The sequence below is a fragment of the Diorhabda carinulata genome, chromosome X, assembly GCF_026250575.1.
Source record: "Diorhabda carinulata isolate Delta chromosome X, icDioCari1.1, whole genome shotgun sequence".
Classification (NCBI taxonomy): Eukaryota; Metazoa; Arthropoda; class Insecta; order Coleoptera; family Chrysomelidae; genus Diorhabda; species Diorhabda carinulata.
In genome coordinates, this window is record NC_079472.1 from 53,560,967 (window position 1) to 53,570,999 (window position 10,033).

The following is a 10,033-nucleotide window of genomic DNA, read 5'->3' on the forward strand; positions in this document are numbered from 1 at the left end:
TAATACATTAACTTAATGAAGAATGTATTGATTTATGTGAACTCCAATCGATAAAAAGTCACCCATTATCTTTTTATTTCAGCAATCTGAATTTCATAAATTTAAATTCTTCTCATATAGAAGCCACTGTACACCTCATACTCTGCCGCTAAAATTTCAATGTCTTGGAGTCGTTTATTCTTTTGCAAGAGTTATAAAATCAGTTAAACTTCCTATCTTTTCAAAAGATCAACATTTTCCCTTACGAAAGATTAAAATGAAATAAAATATTTTAATACGATTTGTCTCTTAATTTTGATTGATCCCCGTACAATATTTCCAATCACATATTATAATCTATTCATAAATGATTTATGGTTGATAGTGATTGGTTTTTCAGATTTTCCCGATAGGTATCGAAAATGGGAGACACTGAAGACAACCCCCATGCCCTTTGGGTGAATCTCAGTTCCCTCGGTGAAGGCAACGTCTTTGCGGTCTTACCTCAGCTTATGGAACAAATGTTAAATAACAATGTTTTCGAAGATATGGGAGATTTTGCGGATGTTGTATTACCGAGCGATGAAACGTGGCAAACGAAAATATATTATCAGTTAGTTGAAAAACAGAGGCAAGGGGATACTACAACAAACGATGCGAATGAGGAGTAAGTGCCTAATTGTTTATTGTATTCTTTTTCACAAATATTAATAGATATTTATTAATATATGAGACGTAGATACGTTTATATTAATTTTAGGATCTTTTATAAATGCAGATTTATTGAGGAAGTCGCAAGGATAATCATAAATATGGTATTAATGATGTTAATAATTCTATAATTTTGAGATAGAAGTGAAAGTGTTTCAGTTTTTCTCTAATTTTTTCCAATTATTTTTATAGAATGTTATTAGGAATTATCAATATCAATTCATTTACCGCTGTACCAAAAAATCAAATGGAAAACATAAATAAAAATTCAATTCTTATCATAAGAAACTACAACAATCGAAATCGAACAAAATAATAAAATTTATTTTTTTATCTCACATCATAAAAAATTAACAATAACATAATAGAATAATATACAAAGCCAACTTGGTTTTCAAGATATTTGAACTTCAATTTATGTCATCTTACGTCACAAAAAAGATCGGTGATTATAAGTTTAGCTGATAGAGCTATTAGATCCTAAATTGAGTTGCTTACGTATTCTTCTTTTTCTTTGTATTTTCGCCGATAATATAGATTCCAATGGTAAATTAGGTGTGTCAAATGTATCAAAATAAAGGATTTCTTATCCAATTCACTATAACAGTCTTTTCACCCTTACCATATAGTCGATCTCTGCCTGACCATATAACCTTTTAATATTTGCATTCGTTCTTCTTATCCCTTTATCTTGTTCCACTCGTATCCCTCCAAGAATTTCTCTTAACACTTCTCTCCCATGCATTTAGCCTGTTTTCCTCTTTCTATTCTTTTGCTATTATAAAGCATTCCTTGGGATCGTAATCCACTATCCCCGAGACTCGCCTCTAATAGGAAATTGAACAACACTTTTGATAACGGATCGTCCTGTTTTCAGCCTTTTTTTGTTTCGAATTTTTCGGATAAGCTTCCTTCTATGGCTACTATGTTTTCGATTTTTGTTTAGTGTCATTTTCACCGATCATATTAATTTCCTAGTTTTGCTAGAGATTGGTACAGGTGTTTTCTTAATATTGAATCATATGTCTATTTGAAGTCGATAAATAATAGCTTCACATTCAGTCCCCGCTTATAGCTATCATTCTGTATTGTTTTTAATAAAAATTTCATCGCTAGTCGATCTTCTTTTTTTAAGCCCGTCTTGATACTTGATCAGGTATTTTTCTATCTTGTTCCGTATGTAATTACCGCAGTAAATAAGGCTGTACTCTCTTAAATATGGGGCAAATAATTGCTTGGCTTGGCATCTCTTCTAGTTTCCAGATTTTGTTTAATTTCATATTAAACTATAATAAAAACGCTGTGCTTGGTAAGTGTTTTCTCCTTCTGGAAAATTGTTCTACGATGCCGTTTTTTGATTGATTGATATCAAATTTCAGATCGTTTCTATTAGCAGAAAATAAATCTCATTAATGTTGCTTTATGTTTTAATGAAATTAGCGAGCGAGCAGTTCGATAACTATCATTTGAATTGTAAATTAAAGTGTTTAATTTTGAGTTAATACTAAAGAAGAGAATAAATGTATTTTTGGCGGGATGAATATAATTATCACTTTAACTATTTTGAATGAAGTTGTTTATATTATTACGTTGTAAAATTCCTGATTAATGAACATTTTAATAGTTTAATCATTATTTTAACTCGCAAAGTTCTTAACGTGATTTGTAACTACTACTTTATTACTTAATACTTACAAGCTTCGTATATATGTGAAATGGAATAGAAATATTGCGTGATTTCAGTTCATAATTCAAAATTTAGGCATTGCAGCCAACAAAGTAAACGTAACCTTTATATCAGAAAACAAAGCTTTCAGAGAGCCGAGGATACTAATTAGTTACACAATTGTTAGTATATCGCAATGACGTTAATGTGTTTAGAGCTCGGCAAGTTCAAGTTTAAAGCATGGTGAGTTACGATTATTATAATTATAAATGAACATAAAACGAAAAGGATTACTCTTGTTTTTTCAATTATTTCATTATTTATCAACTCTAAGCAATTGGAGGCTCTAATAGTTTATCTGATTCAAATCGAAATTTAGAATTATGGTGTACCGTTATCGCTATGTTGTTTCAATAAAAATTGTTTTCTAATAGACATTGATAATTGTTGTATTATTTTTTTAAATCCAAATAAAAAAAGTTTGTATATTTCTAAATATTTCGAATGATTGAGCTTGGTTGTGTATTCAGGCAAATAAATACGGGGTGTGATTGAAATATACTGTATATTCTTTCACTACAAATGAAGTAAAATCATAATATGAAAATTGGATTAATATCCTTCGAACTACTGCTAGGCATGCACTCAATCCAACTTTGATTTTATTTGATGAAGTATTTTCAAAGGAATTTTTTCTGAATGGCTTCCATTTCCTATGCGAGGATGGTCCTAGAAGTACCCGACCCATCAAAGAAAATACAAAAATTTTGGAAAAAAATATATTATTTTCAACGTTACCTCCTTTTAGTTCTATATACTATTTCCAGCGATATTCAATAAGTTTGATACTCTTTTTATAATAAGAATCGTCAAGCTCCTCAAAATAGATATTAACTGCCGACATCACCTCTTCGTTGTTGGAAAATCTTTGACCACCGAGCCATTTTTCAAGTCTGGGAACGGAATATAACAGAATTTTGGCCATTGCAATAATGGATGTGTGAGCTGGTACATTGTCTTAATGAAACAACGCTTTCTTCTTAGCCAAATACGGCTGTTTTTGCTTGATTTCTTCGTTTGAACGTTGCAATAAGTTTGCATAATTCTTGCCTTTGATATTTTTTTCTTTTTAAACAACAACAACAACAACTCGAGTACTTTCAGTCGACGATCATCCAGTACCGCTTTGTGGATCTTCTTCAACATTAATATTCAACTAGGTCGTACAGTCTCTTTTAAACTGTGTTACCCAATATCTTACTGTTGATGACGAAGGAGTAGTCTTACCCAGAGTAGAATCTGGCTCAGTTTTTATATTAGTTGTGTTAATGCCTTTCAAAGTATTGTATCACATAACGATGACCAATTTTTTCCATGTTTACAAATTCACTATTGATGACTGCAAACAAATACTAAACAACATGGCGTCTTGAAACTTGAAATATATGCTGTAAAAACAATGTTCTTTATAATACAGTGATATTTTTCAAGCGACCACTGCCATCTCTAGATCAGACAAGGTTCTTCTCTAGGACCATCCTCGTATAGTGCACTGTCAGAAATGGAATCAGAACATTTCCTTCTGAGCACGTTTTTAATTTTTGGGAAGAGCTTGAAGTAACTTGATGCTAAATATATTGGGTGAGGTAGATGAAAATCGACAGGAAGACTTTAAAAAATCGCAACTCAAAAATGATTTGTGGCACGGCGCGTTATCATAATGAAAAAAAAATCATTGACACATCTTTAAAGTTTCTTTATCACACATAGATCACCTGTTCGAATAAAAAATTTCTCTTTCTTACATATTTCCATTTGTTTTTGAGATTGAAGGACGCTCCGAAGTTCCTCGTTTCTCAATGAAACGTTTCCAATTTTAAATCACTCATTGCACTTGAAAACAGTCGTTAATAAATAGATAATATTTAGCGAGCTGTTTTGGTAATTTTTCCTACTTAACTTAATGCTTAATGTTACTGTGTTAACTAAAATTGTGAGAGACTTCAATAAAGATACCACAACTCTTTCCAGCCAGAAAAGTGGTGAGAAGTTGTTTTTCCTCCATAAAAGTATCTAAATCAATATACGAACTAAACTTATTAACAACAAGGATAAGAAATTTAGCTTTAACACTGAAAGACTAAAATTTATAGACATCATTAGTCTCAATTGCAGTGTCTAATAGACTTCGAGTACAGGAGGCGGATACGAAGCAATCAAAACCAGTTAGACTCTTAATATACACTTTAATAATGTATTTTAATTCTCACAATATACTGTATCGCTGGAGTGCTAGTATAATCTACTTATGACTACCCAATAACCTACTACTACCCTCTTCGACCGTAGGATGGTAAGTAGGACATATCTAGTACATCAACGAACCTTTACACATTGCTTTAAAATGATATTTTCGAGATTCGGTGCTTATTACATATATAGAGATACATACCTTATTGATTAATATATATATTTACTAGCGTACCCGACAGACACGTCTTAAATGTAAACTTTTGGAAATTAGCTGTAACAATTAGACCGTTTTGATGAAAATTTTTATCAGAAATTTATTATAATACCTAACGTCATTTCAATTTCAATTCAATTCAACCAATCGATAGCGTGTGAGTATTGGTATTAGTATGCTTTCAGAGATTTAAATATAGAAGCTGTGTTGAATAAAAACTTGAGGTCGTGTTAATTGAAGGTGAAAAGGTTGAATATTAAACTATTCTATAACGGGTATTTATTCTTAAAGTTAATTATCTACAAATACTGAAATTATCGTAATGCCATTGGATGTACAATATTTTTGATTAATCCTTGAGAGGTATAAACAAATAAATTCGATGGTTTTCCCACTCTCGAGCACACATGAAGAATTATGTGAAATATGTACTTCGAAACAGTAACAAATTTCAAAATAAATAGTTTTAAGTAATATCCGCAAGAAGAAAGTAATGGATGTACCAAAAAGTAACAAATGTGTTCAGTCGAACTGTCTTCATTCAGATATGTATCGTATAGAGCAGCATAGCAGTATGAATGTGTAAACACTATACACCATACACATGAAATCTATAGTCTCCATAGTTTAGACCACGAATATAGATACAGGAGGCTGAACGTAATGATAAACGAATGGTCTCAATATAGGGGACAGATTTTTTTGCCGGTAGAATGCGCCATTTTTCAAGAAGTCTCGTTGCTATTTTTGAAAATTACCAAATGTTGCCTATTCTTTTCTTATTGTCAAACATTTTATTTATTAAAATAGTATAAGATACAAACAAAACATGTTAAATATTCAAAAACTCAATTAAATATTTATATAAAAACGATAAATAATATAATATATAATATAATATAATATATAATATAATATAATATAATATATAATATAATATAATATATAATATAATATATAATATAATATAATATATAATATAATATAATTTAGAGTTTTTACGAGATGTTTTACATTTAATTTTTCTTTCTGTAGCACTTTTATTGAAACATTGACAAGGAAATGTCCTCGCATCATTAAGAAATTATTAATGATCTTTTTCGTTAATTCTTTCTTATGCTTATCACAGCCAACAAAAAACGAGATATTTCTTTTTGAAACAGTATCTAATATGTCAAACATTGTGTCAATCTGTACTTTTTACAATATAAATAATGTCTAATCTAGCCTATACAGCCATCACTCCACTGCAACAATTTTTTGTGATTTTTCTGAGGCTTTCGATTGTGTTAATCATAATATTTTAATCAACAAATTGCATTACTACGGTTTCAGGGGAATACCTCTCGCGTGGTCCAAGTCATACCTTACCAACAGAAGTCAGCTTGTGAGGGTTGATACAACGATGTCTCCTCGCAAGCCAATAGAATGTGGAGTGCCCCTGGGGTCAGTACTAGGCCCTCTTTTCCTTCTTCTGTCGCCTATCTAGATATCAGTGGTAAAATATGTCTATTTGCAAACGACACTAGTTTCTCTTGAAGCAACCCTGATCTCACGGCATTTTATAGGCCGATTTCTAGTGATCTAATTCTAGAGATCTAATCACCTTCAAATTATGCTGTGATTCTAATATTTTCTGTCTCAACGTTTCTAAAACTAAAGTTTGATCATATAAAAATACATTGCTGCCTTTTTTATTAAATAACATTACAGCTGACGTCGTTGAATCTGTAAAATTCTTAGAGCTTGTTGAGGATAATTCCTTGAAATTGGAGTTACATACTTGTATTGCCCCATTATTTAAAAAATTAAGTTCCTCCTCCAAAGAACTGAACTTATCCACCTTCTTAACAGTTTATTATGCCCTTATTGAGTCGCATCTCTAATATGCCCTTCTTTTCTGAGGTACTCAATTGAGTGAATTTTCAAACTGCAAAAGAGAGCTGTTAGTCATTTACTCGGGGTAAACAGCAGGTCTCAGAGCCGGAACTTCTTTAAAAGATTAAAAATTCTGACTGTACACGCTTCTCCACGAACGCGGAGCACGACCTTTACCTACCTACACCATGTAGGTAGGTAAATATTCTCAATATTGCCAAACATCGGCGGTCCCAGAGCGTCTAAGAGGAAAATCCTTTCGAGTGTGGTTCACAGCCAGATCCTGTATGGTGCACCAGTATGGCACACCGTCTCCGAAAAAAAAACTTTCATCGCAAAGCTGACCCGGCTGCAGAGAAAGATGGCTATTCGCATATGCAGTGCCTACCGGACTGTTTCTGCCGAAGGAGTAGGGGTAATAGCAGGACTGCCTCCAATAGAGCTACAAGCGAAAGAGAGAAAAGAGAGGTACGACGGAGTTTCGAAGCTTGACGCAAGAGTAAATCTCATCCAAAGGTGGCAAGCGAAATGGGACAGCGGAACGTACGGCCGATGGACCCACCGACTTATTCCTGTAATCGAAGTCTGGGTGAACAGGAAATATGGGGAAGTTGATTATTTCGTAACCCAAGCACTCTCGGGCCATGGATGCTTCCGTAAGTACCTATACACCAAGCGAAGGTCAAACACTCCCAAATGCAACTATTGTGGCAAGGAGGACGACGCCGAACATACGCTTTTCCTCTGCTCTAGATGAGAAGAAGTAAGGAACTTGTATACCCAGAAATGTGGAAGAATTTTCAACATCGGCACCATGATGGAATGTTTGTTAGAGTCAGAAGAGTCCTGGAAGTACACCTATGAAGCGATACGTGCTATAATAGAGACCAAAGAAAGAGAAAGTAGAAATTAGACCACAGTGAAAGACAGCCTTTGCAATGAAGCAATGCGAGAGTGGATACCATTGCAAAGAGCGAGAGCACAGGGGGGGTTTTAGTCAGTAAGAGTCTGACACTACCCGAAAGTATGAAACCGAGAGGACGGAGGGACTGTCGGGTGTCCATGAGGATTTCCCCCCCTACAGGAAAAAAAAAATATTCTCAATATACTCAATATTTTACAATTCAAAAAAAATGCACAATCACTTGCCAATTGTTGAAATCAAATCGATATTATCTTCTCCCGCATTCCGCAATAATTTGAGGGCATATTTACTGGAAAGTGCCTTCTACTCTGTAAACGATTCCTATTCTAATAATAATATTTAATTCTGGGCATTCTGCATACTGGTTTAATTTTTGTTATGGACTTATATACTAATTATTACTTATTACTATTACCTTTCATTTTGTCACTCATAGTGGTTTTCTTCGGTATAATGAAATTTTATTTTATTTGTATCTTTATTTAGTTAATTTTATGTTTTTTAGTTTTTACAAGCTGATAGGTTGTAGAATTTATTTGCTTTATATTCAAAAATCTACGCGTTCCTGTAATAATGGGTATTCTTATCGATCACTATTTCTTTAGGTAATTCGTATCTTAAAATAAATTACAGCTTGAGAAAAACTGAAAAATATACTTTTTGTTACAACCTAATCAACAAGTTTTTGGCATAAGAATAAAATTACTGATGTCATTATTATGTGTGGGCTATTTGTATGACATTTTAAAAGTAACATGTTGTAACCACTGGATCTGAGTCTGATTCGCAGTCCAGGGACTGTTCGATTGATTTTTTCGATTATCTAAAATGATTCACTGATTATGATTGGACGGACGGTAATGTTTTTCGTTGAGTCTATTATGTAGGTGACTGAAATATGAATACCTATAGTACTCGTAGGTATCTCTATAACTAACTGGTTAAAATTTTGATTTTTAACCAATAGATCTGGGTTTTATTTTCAATCCGAGTCGTCCCAACTATTTTTCTCTCTTATTTACTCTTATTTAATAGTAATTTTAGAGTATATAGAATAATTTTAATGCTACTCAATGGTTGTCAATGATTAATTAACATTAACATTTGTTAAGAGTATATGTATTAAAAAAACATTTTTGAACTTAATGTTCGGTTGAGAATAAGTTCTGGGCGAATGAACGTTGAAGACCTATTTTTGGAGTTGTACTTTCGATATCAATTATTGTATATATTCAATAACTTAGGAAGTCAGTTGAAAAAAGAGGGACTCGCAAAGGTGGTAGATTAGATTTGTCAACCCTCGATATTCTTTTTGGTTGCATCAAAATCTATATTTCGAAATAAATTCTACTCATGTATCTTATGAGCAGGAATCACTGTTCTTCTTTCTCCTTTCTCAAGACTTGGTTTCTTCTACTATAAATCCTTTTGAGATGTAGATGTCCAGCTTTTGTGTATCTCTTGAGAGGTCAGGCGAGAGGTTTCCTTGTAGTTGGTTTCTCATCCTTTGCCCATTTAGCTCATCTATCTTTCATCATTTGTCGACGTGGTCCCTCCAATATCGTCTACTCCATCTCGAGAATCGCACTAAATCCTGAATTTCAGATCTTCTCTTATAGCTTTGCTTCTTATTTGATATCTTAGGCTCATTCTTTTAATAGTTCTCAATATTTTCACCTTTGTTGCCCTTACTTATCATGTTATTCATTTTTGTTGTATTTGCTCAAGTTCCACCTGCATATGTAATTAAGTAGAGTACCTCTAGGGTATGATTCGCTTACAAAATATCATTTATGGATTTAATTTATAGGATATTCATTCGGCCGGCTCTCCTACTATTCAGCTAAAGATTCTAATCATTTTTAAAATAAAACCCTTCAATAAATATACTTATTCATATTGAAATATCAGAATATATCTTTCCTACGACCACTTATGAAAATGAGAGATTGCACACTCATTTTTACCTAAAAAAGTAGCTTATTTCACACATGTACTAAAAAATATCAAAACATACATGTAATGAAATGCTTCGTTTTCTTATTTTATATATGGTCTCGAACAATAGAGGGAATACGCGAATACAATATGAATCTGGCTGGGTTCCGAAAGACAAAAGGCCAAATTTAAGAATGAAGAAGTAGACAATATGATTTTTTGAGGTTATATTAGTGTTTACAATACAAATTGAATTGTGTACTTCATCTTTACAGCAACAGGAGACAATAAACACATATGTTAGCGATATCACCAATAATGCAACATTACAAAATCCACCGCAATTTAGTAATTTTTATAATAACAACTTTACATTTAATTTTTATAACGCCTCAAAAAAAAAGGTTAAAAAAATCATTAATAATTATTTAGATCTTGTTAGGTATCTAATATAGTTACAAAAAATTTA